The sequence below is a fragment of the Lemur catta genome, chromosome 3 (genome assembly GCF_020740605.2).
Source record: "Lemur catta isolate mLemCat1 chromosome 3, mLemCat1.pri, whole genome shotgun sequence".
NCBI lineage: Eukaryota > Metazoa > Chordata > Mammalia > Primates > Lemuridae > Lemur > Lemur catta.
The window spans coordinates 94,695-111,115 of NC_059130.1; the positions used below are offsets into that span (position 1 = coordinate 94,695).

Sequence of the window (16,421 nt, forward strand, 5' to 3'; positions counted from 1 at the left end):
TTTGATAGAGAATCTATAAAGATGCTGTTTAGGTTTTGAAGTTTAACACTTGTTGTTCAATGCAATTTTAAAGTAAAATATTTGTTTGCCATGAAATATTACATTTCTAAAAGTAACATAACCATATAACAGGATACTCGGAAAATAGAAAAACAGAAAAATAACCACCTATAATTTGTCTACCCAAATTCAAGTAAGGTACTCATTTTGATGTTGTTCTTTCTAGTCATTTTCTGTATATGTATGTGTTGTCTCAGCATGGCTGAGTCGTCCTCCATGTTGTCGCGTGGCCACCGCAACATGTGATGGTGGCAGGGGGCTCCCCCTGGTAAGACGGCGCCTCCCCATACCTGGGAGGGAGGAGAAGCGAGGTGAACGAGCACTTGTTATGAGGTTTGCATTATCTCATTTACCCACAACACAGCCACATGGCACTGGCTTTAATGATTCTCTAGGTGCGCAGGTGGAGATGCGGGCGGAGTGAGGGCTTCTCCTGCCGTACAGCGGCCGCTGTGCACAGGGGACCCGCAGACTCCAGAGGCCTCGCCTCCCCCGGGCGCTCACGTGGCCGCCGCATCTTCCATTAAGTTCTCGTAACAAAGCTTCGTGCTCCAGCTGCACAAATAAATAGTGGGGTGAAAGCTCAGAGGGGTAACCTATACCAAGGAGCAGGAATTACTTTTGTAGGACTAAGGGCAAGGGACTGGGCACTTTACGTGCATTACCTCATCTGGCTCTGTCTGCAACCCTGAGGTGAGTGTCCTCTGCCTTTTTCATCACGGTGTTGTCACCGTCGCATGCTAGGATAACCTGGGTGTTTTCACCATGCTCCGTGTCCCCTCGCATCATACCCTTGCCTCGTGCTTTGAATTATTTCCCTACTGTGGACACGCAGGCGAGTGTCTCTGGCTTCCTTCCAGCACAGATAACTGTGCATTGCCCCAGCTCTTCACGGCCACTCACTGGGATGTACGTCCAGAAACAATTCCTCCGTGGTGATGCCATACGCATATGGGTACTTAATTTGACTAAGCTCTTAAGAAAGGATGCCTCAGTCTAAAAGTTCGGTAGTGCTGTACACATTGGGTTTTGTTTTCCTGTACATCTGCATATACTTGACATTCACTTGCCCAAATTTTGTCATTCAGAGGGATGTTTTAATTTGCATTTCTGTATTTGGTTTAAGCAGCTCATGGTGTTCTTATATGGTTCTGGGCTTCCTTTGCTGCGGGTGCCTGTTACTGCCTTCTCCCCATTTCCCACTGGGATTGCTGTCTTTTCCTGTTGATTTGCAGAAGCTCTTGTTACACTGGACAATAATTCCTTTATAGGTTTTATGGTTTGTAAATCTTTTCTCTGTCATCTGTTTATTAATTTTTTCCATAGTTTTCTTTACTGAACAGAAACTTCTAATTTGGATGTGATCAAATTCAGTCTAGTTTGCCTACTGTTTTATGCTTTTGAAATTTTATTTAAGAAGTCCTTAAGGCAACAAGAATATTCCCTACATTTTCCTTTACTAACTTTATAGTTTTACCTTTCATAGGTCTTTAAACCATCTGTAGTTATCTTTTTATGTGTTAGGTAAGGATCTACCTTACTTTATTGTTTGTTGTGAGTCTACCTTCTTCTTTAGACTTTAAACTTAAAAGTCTTAACAACTCTTGTGGGAGATACTTTAGGGGCCCCTGTAGCAGACCATGTGGTTGAATTGCTTGTTGGCAGTGCCATAGTGTTCTTTGCCCTCTGCGATGAAACCTCTTCCCACCGGTGTGTGGTCTCTGTGAGGTAGGGGTCTCTGTCGCGTGTGGCTGGCATGTGGCCCTCACCCAGCTGTCTCCAGCAGTGTTTGTTACATGCTGGGTGCATGTGAGCTCTTTTCCTGCAGCCAGTTTGTCCTTCTGAGAGAAAGCTTGAAAATGTTAATAGACTGAGACTAATGCTAATATTGCTCTACTATTAACTGGCTGTGTTTTCTCGAGGAAGTCATTTTTCTTACTTTGTCTGTAAATCGGTGCCTCTGTGTCACCACCATCTCATTCAAGATACAGGAAGTTACCTGTGCTCCTGTGTGGCCAGCCCACTCTGCCCTCCAGCCCCACTCCATCACCAATTGGCTTTCTGTCACAGTGATGAGCTTTGCCTGCTTTGGAATTTTATATAAGTGGAATTATACAGTGTATTACTTTCCATGATTGGCTTTTTTGATCAACATGTTTTGAGATTCATCTGCTTAAGGATGTTGGTGGTTCATTCTTTTTCATTGCTGAGTAGTAGTCCATTGTGTGCATATATATATACCATGATTTTTTAAATCCGTTTAGCTGCTGAAGGGACATTTGGGGGTTATTATGACATAAGATAGAGTGTGCTTTTATGTACAGGTGTAGGCGTGTATTGGGATAAATACCTAAGAGTGGAATCACTAGGCCATATGATAAATGTATGTTTAACTTTATTAGAAACAGCACAACTGTTATCCAAAGTGAAGAGTTTACATTTCCACCAGCAGTATATGAGAATTCCAAGTTTTCTACACCTGGTATTGTCCATCTTATAAAATTTGTGTCATTCCAGTGGGTTTGTTATGGCATCTCACAAAGTTTAAGTTTGCATTTTCCTGATGTAAGCACCTTTTAATGTGCCTATTGACCAATGATATCTTCTTTCACAAAGTGTTCAGTTCCTTTGCCCATTTCTTAGTGAGTTGGTTTATTTCAGCATTCTTACTGAAGTGTTATAGAGTTCTTCATATGTGCTGGATACGAGTTCACTGACAGATCTATATATCTGTGGTTCTAGAAGCAGATAATAGAGGAAATGAGGAAGAATCACTATTTATAGAGAGATTGGGTAAAAGATACTAGTACTCAATCCAGGAAGCCCAGTGCAGAACAAATCAAAAGGATATCCACATTTAGCCATATTATAGTGAAAACTGCAGAATTTACTAGAGGGAAAGAGAAAACCTTAAATACAGACAATAGATTTTTGAAAAGACATCATTTATAAAGGTGTGGTAGTTAGACTCATGACTGACTTCTTAACTGCAGCACTGGAATTCAAATGACTGGAACAATAGCTTCAATATGTCTTGAGAGATATTAACTCTCAGCCTAGAATTACTTACCTTTCAAGTAAGAAATTGAAATAAAGGCTTTTTTAGACAAAGTCTGAGAGAAAAGAAATTCTTAATGGTTTACATTAGGTAGAAAAAAAATGATCCCAAATGAAAGTTCTGAAATGTAAGAATGAATAAGGAGCAAAGTTGATAAGTGTGGTTAAAATTAAAGCATGAACTATAAAATATAAAAATAACATTCAATTTGTGAAAAATAATTAGGCCAGAGCAACTGTAACACCAGCAGCAGAATATAGAAACAACAAAGGATCATCAGCGGCATAACAGATAGTCATATGTTTATATAACAAGCTATTACACTACAATAAAAATAAACTGTCGCCTCACACATCAATATGGATTAATTGCAAAAATGTAATGTCAAAGAAAGGAATCAAATTACCAAAGAATACTTGGAGAATGACTCCATTTCTGTAAAGCTCAAAAACCGGCAGCACAGAGCAACGTGTTTTTAAGGAATGCACATACACAGGACCCAACGGTATGAAGACAAAAACGGGGAGATGGTTACCACAGGATTAAGGACACTGGCAGTGGTGGCAGGAGCCAGCAGGAGGGGCCTATCCAAGGAGCTTCTGCTCTTTCTGAGGCGAGGTGGTGGTTTCTCTGGTGTTTCTTTTATTCTTCAAACTGCACATATTTTAAAATACTTCCTTGTATGAGTAATTTCTAAATGAAAAATTTTAAAGAAGGAGTAAGTGGATGATAAACAGGGGTCAGGAGGTGGGATATGTAATGAAAGGATTGATTATCCTGCCTGGTCGGATCACTGTTGTGTTGCCAGCAGAGCTTTCCTTCTGTTCCCAGATGTGCACATCTCAGTCACATTCAGGCATTGACAGCCTATTCCACTATGTTTTAGGGAACCGGTTCATTCAGTAGTAATCATCATCATTTAAGTCAACTGTTTCTTTTTAGGTATTTCTCTTTTCTTCCACTGAAGACTTTTCTATGCGAGATTATCAAACTGAAAATGATATCCTAATTACATGGAAACTACATTATTTGAATGCCGTGTGTTTTTGAACACTTGGCACTATAGAAAGAAGTGTATTTGGCTGAGTGTTGTGAGTAGAATTCTATCAAGTGTTATCAAGAGAAATTTCATACAGAATTGAAAAAGAAGGCCTAGTATTTACCATTAATTATTTTTCTCTGACAAATAGACAAAGCATATAATTTTATTGTGACCTTTTTTTTAGTTTTTATTTCAATAGATTTAGGGGGTACAAGTATTTTGGGTTACATGGATGAATTATATCATGCTGAGGTTAGGGCTTTTCAGGTACAATGTACATTATTATGATAATATTTTATAATTGAGTTTAAAATGAAAATAGAAGTTTTAAAAATGTATATGATTTAGAAAGATGTAATTACATAATTTATTTTGAAAGAAAATCCATTCAATAAAATTAGTAGGTTATACATCATAAAGTTTGCTAATCATTGAAAGTTTGTCTTAGAGTTCTGTTAAAATAGATTGTGTACTAAGTGTTGTACAAAATACAGTTAGATTTGGTTTAGGGCTAGTAAATGTATATAATAAGAAAAACATATAACAAATATTTTCAATGGTGGAATTGAGCTTTAATGTAACATTTTGAAACATCTCATTTCATTATGAGACATTGATTAATTCCTATTCTCAACTGCTGAGGAATGGAGAAACAAAAGAGATGGGAATGTTTGCCACTGGCCAAGAGTGAGACTGGCGCTGTCACCAGTGCTGTCAGTGCAAGACGCAAGCCACACAGCGCAGGAAGCAGGGTCCCCATCATCCTGAAGGAAGAATAAAATTCGGTTGGCTTCTAATCCATGTGTGTGCATGTGTGCACATTGTCCTCATGTGTATCAATCAGTATACATGGTATATTTTATTAGAGCTTTTGTTCCAAAAATATTTTGAGGACAATTAGAAAAGAAGATACAGAGTAAGGCTATATATATTAGAAGGGGATGAGAAGGATGAGGAAAAGAGAAATGAAGTTTAGGATCTAAAATAGAGCCAGGAGGAAACCTAATACGAGAAAGTCTGCCATGAATTCCTACAGCTTGTTAAGGATGTGTCACAAATTTGGGTTTTGGTATAAAAGGACAAGCTCAACATTTTAGTGATGGCCATAAAGCAAATTTGTTGCCCAGGTGAACCGTAGCTATTATTCACAATGCTAAAACCAGAAAGAAATTTATCCTGAGAGTTTTCAGAAAGGTAACCATTTTCTAATTGATGGCAGAGCATAGCTAGTCAAGGTTGGGCTTTCGGGTGCGATTTTGACTAAACTGTCAGTGGTTGTGTGATGAAGAGTGTCCCAGGACAGTCCTCTGCTGTTGCCTGTGCTCTTTTTCCCAACTACCAAGGAAATGGACTGTACAACTTACAGTATATTTTAGGCCTGGTGCAGTAGCTTGTGCCTATAATCCTAACACTTTGGGAAGCCAAGGAGGGAGGACTGGTTGAGGCCAGCAGTTCAAGACCAGTCTGAGCAAGAGCGAAACCCCATCTCTACTAAAATGGGAGGGGGGGGGAAGCCAGGTGTGGTGGCATGTGCCTGTAGTCCCAGCTACTGGAGAGCCTGAGGCAGAAGGATCACTTGAGCCTAGGAGTTTGAAATTGCAGTGAGCTGTGGTAGTAACACTGTACTGTATCCCAGGTAACACAGTGAGCTGTGGTAGTAACACTGTACTGTATCCCATGTAACAGAGCGAGACCTTGTCTCCAAAAAAAGAAAAAAGAAAAAGACACCCCCCCCAAATTTACAGTATGTTTAATCTTCAGATATGAAACAAGTACATTATTCTTGAACCTATGGTGAGTTTTGCATCGTTACACAGATATGTCATTTTCATCAGTTGTGTCATTGTTATAGACTGGTAAGTTTTTAAAAAGTTGGTAAAACTTGGGGCTAGGTCTAATTTAATTGTGTAAAAAGATTAGAGCAAGCTATAAAATGTACAATTCATCATTACTGAAATCACAACTTAGAATTAAAAATACTTTTTATAAAATGGAACCAATGTTAATAATGTAAGTAGTGTATGTGTCACAGTAAAAACGGTTTATTTCTCCCAAATGAAAACTCTGCCTGTTATGGAAGGGATAGTTAAGTCTCTACTAACTTTAAGATAAATAAATGTTTTACTTTTCTACTTTTAATTAATGTCACTGCATAAATAAGAGGTCAAAATCTAATGTAATTATTTGCAGTGTAACCTTTGGGACAATCATAATAGAGAAACTTTTTACAGAGAAAGTATTTGTAATGCCTTCACTATTCATAAAAGATATAATGGAAAGAAAAGGGATTTTATTGGTTAGTTAATCCCCATAAAATCTACATAATCTTTCACATATATTTTTATTTCTCTTGGGTATACACCTAAGCGTGGGAATGCTGGGTCCTACGGGAGGTAAACACTTAACTTTTTAAGACATTGCCCAACTGTTTTCCAAAGTGGTGGTTCCATTTTACATTCCTACCAGCCGTGTATGAGAGCCCCACTTTCCCCCATCCTTGCTAACATGTGGAGTCGAGACTGGCTATATAATTTGCTGGGTCTGGGGCAAAATGAAAACGCCGGGCTCCCTGTTCTAAGATCATTAAGGATTTCAAGATGAAAACAGGAGGGCATGAAACAAGGCGCAGGGCCCTCCGTGCAGGGGCTCTGTGTCACTGCACAGGTCACAGGCCTGCACAGCCAGCCCTGCGTGGCCTGCCAGTCTCTTTCAGCCACTCGGGCAGGTGCACAGCAATTCTCACTGTGGTGTAAGTCGCAGTTCCCCCACAACTAATGACATTGAGCATACTTACTTGTCTTCTGAGCATCTTCTTTGGTGAAGTATCTAGCCAAATTTTTTGCTCATTTTGTTATTGGGTTGTTTACTTTTTATTACTGAGTTTGAGACCTATTTACATATTCCGGATACAAGTCCTTTATCAGGTACAGGCTTTGCAAATATTTCCTGCCAGTCTATGGTTGGTATTTTCACTCTAACAGTGTCTTTGGAAGAATATAAGTTTAAAATCTTGATAAAATTCTGTGTGCTCTTTCAGAAAACCATGCTTCAGGTGTTATATTTAAGACGTCTTTGCCTAGCCCAAGATCACAAACATGTTCTATTTTCTTCTGGAAGTTTATAGTTTTACATTTATATTGATGGCCCAGTTCGTGTATGTATGAGATGTGGAATGAGTTAAATTTTTTTTTTGATACATGAGTAGCCACATTTTCCTGCACACTTTATTGAAAAGACAATCCTTTTTCCCCTGCATGGCCTTTGCTCATCTGTAACACATCTGTTTTCCATGCATGAGTGAGTCTATTTCTTTTCCTTTTTTTTTTTTTTTTTTTTTGAGACAGAGGCTTGTTCAAGTCACTGGGCTAGAGTGACATGGTGTCTGCCTAGCTCCCTGCAGCCTCTGGCTCCTGGGCTTGAGTGATCCTCCTGCCCCAGCCTCCTGAGTAGCTGGGACTGCGGGTGCCACCACCACACCTGGCTAATTTTTTTTCTATTTTTAGTAGAGACGGGGTCTCACTCTTGCTTAGGCTGGTCTCGAACTCCTGACCCCGAGTGATCCTCCCTCCTTGGCCTCCCAGAGTGCCGGGATTGCAGGAGTGAGCCACTGCGCCCGGCCGTGAGTCTGTTTCTGAACTCTCTATTTCGTTCTATTGATCTATTTGTCTTTATACCACTGTCTTGATTACCATAGCTTTATTAAAAATCCTGAAATTGAGTGGTATTAGTCCTCGAACTTCTTTTTTTTTTTTCTGGAGGACTTATTCTATATCATTTGCATGTCCACATGAATATTAGAATCAGCTTGACAATTTCTATAACAGAGAACACTTAGATGTTGACTGGGCTTGTGCTGAATCTGCAGATCAATTTGGTCAGAACTGATGTCTGAGTGTTTTTCTGACCTGCGAAGAAGGTGTATCTTTCCCTTTGCTGAGGTCTCCTTTATTTTTACTCTGCAATGTTTACAGTTTTTATAGTACAGGTCTTTTGTAGTTTTGTCAGATTTACCTGTAAATATTTCTTTTTAAATGCTATGACAATCTAATGCCACCAGTGGTATGACAAGAGGTGGAGCCCAGGTGGCAATGTGAGCGATGGTTTCCTCCAGAGCAAATGTTCCAAGAGACAGGCAGTGGAAGCTGCTGGTTTCATGAGTCCTGGGCCTGGAAGCTGATACCATGTCATTTCCACCATGTTCCATTCACCAAACACCTCCTGTACGTTTTCTCTTCATCTCATCAGCTCTTTGCTCTGTTTTCTTTTATGACTTCATTTGCATTGAGTATTTTTTCATTCTTACTTCCTTTGTGGCCCATTAGCTATAACTTTTTGTTTTACTGTTTTAGTTATTTAGCTTTAGGGCATGGTTTCTCAACCTTACATTTTGGGTTGGATAGTTCTTTGTTTGGGCACCTGTCCTGTGCAGCGTAGGATACGAAACAATACCGTTGGTTTCTACCTTCCAGTGATATGACACCACTTTCTGTGCCGTGTAAGAGCCATACAGAATGCTCCACACTTCCATCGCTTCCCCTCGGGTCTCTATGGTATTGTCATACATGTTACTTACACATGTGTTATACACCGCAATTTCATTATTGTTATTTTTGTTTAAAGAGTCAATTATCTTTTAAAGACGTTTTAAAAAGAAAAAAAGTCACATACTACCCATTTGGTTACCATGGGCAGATCTCTAAACATAATCTCATCTGGTATCATTTTTCTCCTGCCTAAAGTACGTCTAACATTTCTTGCATTTTAAGAGTGTGTTGCTGATTGATTCTTTCAGCTTTTATGTATCTTAAAAAGTATTTCACTTTAAACCTATTTTTCTTCTGATATACACAATTTGCCACTGTAACCATTTGTAAGTGTAGTTCACTGGCGTTAAGTAAATTCACAATGCTGTGCAACCATCATCAATATATATGATCATCATACCAAGCGGAAGCTCTGTAACCATTAGGCGATAACTCCCATTTCCCCTGCCCTCAGCCCCGGGTAACCTCTAACATACTTTGTCTGTATGAATCTGCCTATTCTAGATATTTCAAAGAAGTGGAATCATATGGTATTTGTCCTTTTATGCCTGGCTTATTTCATTTATCATGATGCTTCCAAGATTCACCCATGCTGTAGCAGGTGTCATATAACTCCATTCCTTTTCATGGCTGAGTAATATTCCTCTGTGTGTACTTGCCACATTTTCTTTATCCATTTATCATCTGTTGATGGACATTTAGGTTGTTTCTGCCTTTTGGTTAGCATGAATACCGTTGCTATGAACATTAGTATGCAAATGTAAGTTTGAATCTCTGTTCTGAATTCTTTTGGTTACACACCTGTAATTGGACTTGCTGGATCATACGGTAATTCTATGCTTAACCTTTTGAGGAACCACCAAAGTGTTTCAACAATAGCTGCACCATTTTCACTCTCATCAGCAATATATGCGGTTTCCAGTTTCTCACAGGCGGGGGGGGGGGATGGAGGGATGGGATGGAAGATGCCTGCGCGGGGAGTCGGTACCCAGTGTTCCCTCCTGGTCTTAGATCAGGCTCCTCATCTTCTTGGCCATCGGAGCAGGGCTGCTCCCCATACCCACTGTGGCAGTCCCCTGGAGTCCCCCAGGCTTCACCAAGCAGCGTCCAGGTGACAGGTCCCCAACAACCCCCTTGGACATGCTCAGACACTCCGGGGCCTTCAACAATTAGAAGCCTGCCCTCTGCCGGCTGCTCAGTGACACAGACCCCAGGACCCAGCAACAGAAACAGGAACGCGCAGGCGCGGCTCTAGCAAGGCGGAGTCTGCGCTCCACTGCCGGCTGTGGTCGCAGCACTTCCGGCTTCTGAGGGAAAGAGGCCGAGGCTGCGCCCGAGGATCAGGCCGGCTCAGCCACGGTGAGGGAGCAGGGCCCACCCAAGCCGCAGCCGCCTCCGCCCCCGCGTGCCTGTCGCACCCTGGCTCAGGCATCCCCCTCAGGCTCGTGCCTTCGCCCAGAGCCCCTTGCTACCATCCGCTCGGTGTCCAGTTCCCCCTTCCCCGTGCAGCCCATTCACCTGCTGGGGTAAAGCCCTGTAGGTGGCACCGCCTTAACCTCCCTTCCCAGTGACAGCCTTTCCACGTTCTCTTTGCCACCGTCTCCCCGTCCTTTAACCCTGACCCTTTCTTCTTTTTCTCTTCCATTTTATCTTTCTCTCTCTTCTGTGATCCTCACTCCTTTCTCCCTGTTTTTTTGCTCTTCCTTCTCATCCCCCTCACTGTTTTATCTCCATTGACCCCTCCTCTCCATGTCCCTTCTCGAGTCTGTCCCCTCATTGGACGTCCTTCCTCACCCGCTGCCACACCTGTCCCCATCTCCTTCTCCAGGCTTCAGGGGTCTAAGCAGGAACAATTTGAGGACTGTCTCTTCCCAGGAACTGCAGGGTGGGCAGATGGGGATTTGTAGTTTTCATCTTCCTTTTGTGTTTGGAGAAAGGGGAGCTTGGAGGCGTTGAAGAGAGCCTGGAAGCCTTGTTACCTACTGTCACGGCAAAACCCAAGAGATGGTGTGTTACAGCGTGATAAAGAGAGGGCCGACATGCATACTGAGACCTTACAAAATATTTAGCTTTTTGACAAAAGTAGCTAAAAAATATTTTGATTTATTTTTTTTTAATTTTGAGCATCTTTTAGTGGGGAGATACAGCTTCGGAAATTTAAAAATATTTATTTACAGGCTTGAATATTGTAACTTAGAAAAAAAATGATTTTTTTTTTTCTTGGAGGCAGAGACCAAGGGCATTTGAGAACTGACAATGACCTTGCTTTGCAGTCAGATTGTGACAGCCTCTTTAATACCTTCCAAAGGGTGCGTATGTTTTGCCTTCTCTGCTTTAGCTGGGAAAACCTTATATTTGCAAATTTTCTCCTTCCTGTTTCAAAATAGCTTGAGATTTCAGTTGGTTTTTTTTTCATTGAGTTGGATTACACGTGGTTTGCTGTACATTTATTAAAAACATTGCTCCATAATATGCAACAAGCTAAATGTTGGTCTCCCAGAGGGACAGACATTCTAGTCAATAATCATATTCTCATAGAATGTTAGTCATTTCCTATTTTCCCTCCATCTGTTCTTTAGGAAAATAGATTACTATAAAATCGTTTAATCTATGAACTTTCCCTAACTCACTGGCTCCTGCATTTTTAGGTTGTCATTTTCCTGTGTCTGTCTCCTTGGCTTTCACAGCCCATCACCCTGTTATTGTGTGCTGACCTCTTTCTCTTTGTGGAATATGAGTTCCTATGGGCAGCAGCTGTGCCTTAGTCCTCCTATTCCTAGTGCTGAGGCCAACTAGGTGATTGAATGATTTACTTTATGGTCTCATTTTCCCTCCTGACAAGTATAATCTTAAATTGAAATTTGAGGCAACTGGACTACTCAGAGTGACTTTGAGAATCTTATTTTTGGTGCAAAAAGAAATTTTAGTGAGATATAATGATACTCTATTCAGAATAACAAGCCATCCTCCCTAAGACATGAACTAGCTAGGTTTTTGAAGTGTAAGCCCTTTGGTTTTTAATAAAAGTATAAGTAATGAGGGAGGAGTTATGTTACTCCTATTTGGGTATTTAGGGCCCCAAAGTGTCATTTGGGCTGGGCCTGAAAGACAAATAGGATTTATCTAGATCATTTTGGGAAGAGAAAGAATGCTGCACTGTGAATGTGAGTACAAAGTGCTAAGGAATTAGGATGCATTGTAGGAAGCAGGATTACCGTCACATAGCGTGGAAGAATGCAAGAAAGAAGATATATAATAGGAAATGAAGCTAGAAAGATACTATCTTAGTCCATTTAGGCTATGGTAGCAAATACCATAAAATCCTTGTAAACAAAAGAAACTTAATTTTAGGATAAAAAGACAAGGGAGAAGACCCTTTAGGATGCACCTCCAAATCTAAGTTAGGATCCCAAACAATTCCTAGGAAAAGAACCAGCTCAGAACCATCAAACAAAAACGGTGCTCGGGACGACCCACCAGTCCCACTGGAGAAGAAGCTCGGAGTCAGAAGGTCCAAAGGGGCCATGCCGGTACTCGGTGCCGACTTCGTTCCCTGAGCCCCGAGCCCCACGCCCGGGCGTCAATCTCGTCAACAGAAAACAAACCAAACTCTGTAACATAATATGAAAGAGATTTAATCTGAGCCAAATTTGAGGCTCATGACCCGGAACCATGCCCAAGAGGCCTTGAGCAAGTGGACTCGCTGTGGCCGGTATGTTCTACTTTGGTTTTATACATTTCAGGGAGACAGGGGTCATAGGTAAAGTCATAAATCAATATGTGGGAGGCACACATCGGTTTGGCCCAAAGAGGTGGGCCATCTGGAAGCGGGCGGGAGCTCACAGGTTATAGGCGGCAGCAGCGGTGTGTGTCAGGGGGGGTTGAGCCTCAAAACTTTACTTTAGTTCGCAAGTCCCCCCGTTTTGGCCAAGATACGTCAGAGAGATGGCATCTATGGCAAAACCTTTATGACCTTTAACTTTCACATCCACTTAATTTTTAATGACCATTGACATATTGAAGTTTACTTTCAAAGATCAGTGAATTAGACAAAATCATCTTTTCACAAAATACTTATATCTTATGATATTTTCATTAAAAAATTTTGTATGGAATTATTTTCATCTACAAGTTTTAATTACATACATATACAGATGATCACGTCAACTCTTAGAAAAACCTAGAAAGTTAAAGTAACTTTGAAGTGTTAACGTCGCCCATTTTATTGGCATTCCTAAATACAAAGATAACAAGGTATAAGCTTTAAACTTATGTTTAAGAACTAATGTTGTAGTATTTTACCTTATAAACGATCCAAACATTTTATGATTATCTCTTTCAAATTAACATAATGACTTTAAGATTCTCAATTATAGGAAAATTTTATTCATTTGTATTTACCTACTTTATCTTATCTATTCATTTACCTTAGCAGTTTACTTAGATTCCACCTATTCATTTAAGTTACTTTTCTGTTTGCCATTTTTGTACCCTGTAAATTAGATCTGTAACACAGAACAGGGATTAAAATATAGTTTAAGTTATTGGCTTTTCAATCTTAAACTTGCAAATCTTACCAAAAAAAGCAAGTAAGTCCTTCAGTAAGACTTAGTAAACAAATATGACATCACTTTAAAATGCTATAAATGTAGTAGATGTTTTAGAACATCCCATTAGTTCATTAGATCCTTCCAAAATGTCACATCCCGAAACAGAATTTATTGACATCAAAGTGTCTCTGGTCCCCAAAGTCTGAGAGCAAATGCCCCCAAAATGTCCCCGTGAAGACATGTTGAGAATTTACTGCCAAGAAGATTACTAGGAGAAAGGAATGAAACTTATGCATGCACACCTTCAGAACGAACACTCAAAGGTGCAGGGGAAACTGTCCATTATTTATGTGGAAAGCATGGACAGTGCAGTAGAAATGACTGGCCCAAAAGTGGGTGCGTTCATTCTAACAGGCCGAGTGGCACAACCAGCAAGGTTTTTACATTTAGAATCTGCTTGGCCTCTGCCCTTTCTGGCACGGGGTTTTATGGTAAAACAAAGAAAGAACAAAGCAGGTCAGATAATTACTTCAGGGCCATTTTACATAGACTAAGTTTGGGTTTTAAGTCTAGCTTTTGAAGAACAGGAGTTGTTTAAAAAAAAAAAGTGTGCTCTCCTTGATTCTAACGGATGCTAATTGCTTCTGTAAATATGGCTTGCTGACCTAGCTTAAGTGAAGCCGAGATGGACTCGACAGGCCGGGGGGGGGGGGGGGGGGGGGGAGATAACTGTAAGTTACTTCCTGATAAAGGGCTACAGAGTCCCTGGGCCTTCCAACCAATTAACCAGATAAGAAGGGCAAGGCGTAATCAGAAGCCGGTCCTGCAACTTAAAAACCAACCAATCAAAAGCCAGTCCCACGGCTTGAAAACCAACCAATCAGGAGCCAAGACAATCAGCCACTTTTGAAGGAGCAAATGAATTAAGGGAGGGAGGGAGGGGGGATGGTATACCCTGTGCATGTAATCTGCTGAAAAGTACAAAAGACATTCACCCCCCCCTGAGCAGGGTCCCTGCCCAGGGAAAGAGACCACTGCGTTGGTGCTCAGGGCTTGGACCCCAGCTCAAGCTAGTCAATAAAACTCCTTTGCCTTTTTGCAGCCTCAGTGACTCTGTCTTTCTGTTCCTGGGGATGAGGGGAACCAGCTTTAACACTTTCAAAAAAAAGGGGTTCTGGTTTTTATGGCCAGCTTCAGGGAGGGATTGGTATAAGCAAGCACACGAGGCAAGGTCACAACATTTTTGCTGCTGAAGCATTCGTTTTAAGTTTTCTGAATCCCATATCAACATAAGATCACCTGAGTGTAGACTGAGAGAGAGAGAAAAAAAAAAAAATTCTCAGTGCCAGTCCCCAGCACCTCAAACAATGCTACAAAGAAGTAGCATGCTTTTTGCATGAGGATCAAGATTAAGTTGTCTGGAAAAGAATCGAAATGGTCTCAGAACAATTCTTTTTTTGGGGGGGGTGTACTTGAGTACCCGCAATATTTATAAAGAGTAAGACTGTTTTCAGATCCTCTAGACTGTAATCATCATTCACTTTTCATCTTAAAATAAATGACTACACAAAAATTAATAATTTACAAACGTTTTCCCCAGGCACAAACTTTGTTACAGCCACATAATGTACACATAACTGGCTCGCTTGTAAAGAGTGGGACAAAAATGGACGAGACCAAGGGAAAACAGAAGCTTTCAATTTAAGCTCTTCTAACCACAACTTGTAGGACAACTCTGAGTCCCTGAGGGTCGGGTTAACATTACATGACAGTGCATTTACAAACACCTTCTGTGTACCTCTCTATAGACGCTGAATCAGTGGAGGTAAACTCTATCTGCCGTTAGGGTTAAAAGACGAAAACGGAAATATTTTCATAAACCTTTGACCAATAAATGGCATCAGGATCTCCACGAAGCCTTTCCATTGTAAATGCCATAAAGAATGAGTTATCTGGACATCAACAGAAAAACTTAGCAGGGTTTAGAGTAGCCAGAAAAGAAGAGAGAGAAATAGCTCGAGACACTTGAAATCTATAGTGCGGTAGGTCGACCGTTTCGGCTCTGAATTTTCCTGGATGTAACTTGCCCTTTTGTAAAAACTTGTGCACAAGCATTAGCTATAACCAGCTGGAGCCCTAGCAACACCTGGCATGCCTTCCACTCTTTTCACTTCCAGAACTACTTGCAAGTAGAGGCACCACACACCAACTGCGGTGCCCCATGGGGGTCATTCTCCCTTGTCTTTCCTCGATTTTAAAGGATGTCCCATTTTTTCTTTAAAAGAAGCAACCGAACTGTAACACGGGGTTTGGTGTCGTGGATCAGAGTGTGCTGCTTGTGGGTGGGGCTCCTCAAGGTCTCACCACTGAGTCGCTCCCACCCTCTTAGGTGTCTCAGGTTTCTCTCTCGGAGGTCTAGCACCTCCGAGAGGGCTCCAAACGCCGAGTGATCAGCTCTTATATGCGTTTCCTGGAAGAGCCTTCTTTTAATTAATGTGTGTGTGGGGGGGTTCCCTATGGGGCCACTCGCGCCTCAGGGAATCGCCCCAGGCAACTCCCACCCGGGACCCCGGTCACCCGGGACCCCGGTCGCCCGGGTCTCCCAAGGCTGGGAGGAGTAAGGTTGCCCCTTCTCTTCGGAGCTGAGGAACTCAGTCTCTCATTTATCTACCAAAAAGACAGTTCAGTTTCCTCTTTCAAAAATGCACAGCAAAGCCAATTGAGATTAATTTTAGGATAAAAAGACAAGGGAGAAGACCCTTTAGGATGCACCTCCAAATCTAAGTTAGGATCCCAAACAACAATTCCTAGGAAAAGAACCGGTCCAGAGTAAACCAAGACCATCAACCAAAAATGGCGCTCGGGACGACACACCAGTCCCCCACCAAAGGAGAAGCTCCGAGTCGGAGGGCCTAAAGGGGCCGTGCCGGTACCCGGCGCCGTGTTCGGGCTGCTCCTTCGGTGGTCCTGAGTCTTCCCCGAGCCCCACGCCCAGGCGTCAATCTTGTCAATGGAAAAGAAACCAAACTCCGTAACATAATTTGAAAGAGATTTAATCTGAGCCAAATTTGAGACTCATGACCTCGAACCACGCCCAAGAGGCCTCTAGGTAAAGTCATAAATCAATACGTGGCAGGTACACATCCCTTTGGCCTGAAGAGGTGGGC

At 41.5% G+C, this 16,421-nt stretch overlaps 1 long non-coding RNA gene across 2 annotated transcripts in view; it reads right to left on the reverse strand.

The window, feature by feature from the left end:
* The window catches only part of LOC123634912, a 51,577-nt gene that overhangs the window by 8,435 nt on the left and 26,721 nt on the right, over nucleotides 1-16,421 (reverse strand). Inside the window, exon 4 of one of the 2 annotated variants that reach the window (XR_006734004.1) lies at nucleotides 10,499-10,686. This is a non-coding gene — a long non-coding RNA (uncharacterized LOC123634912). Of the gene's footprint in view, nucleotides 1-2,438; nucleotides 2,799-10,498; nucleotides 10,687-16,421 lie in introns of those variants that run through there. The other variant, XR_006734003.1, reaches the window with a different exon arrangement.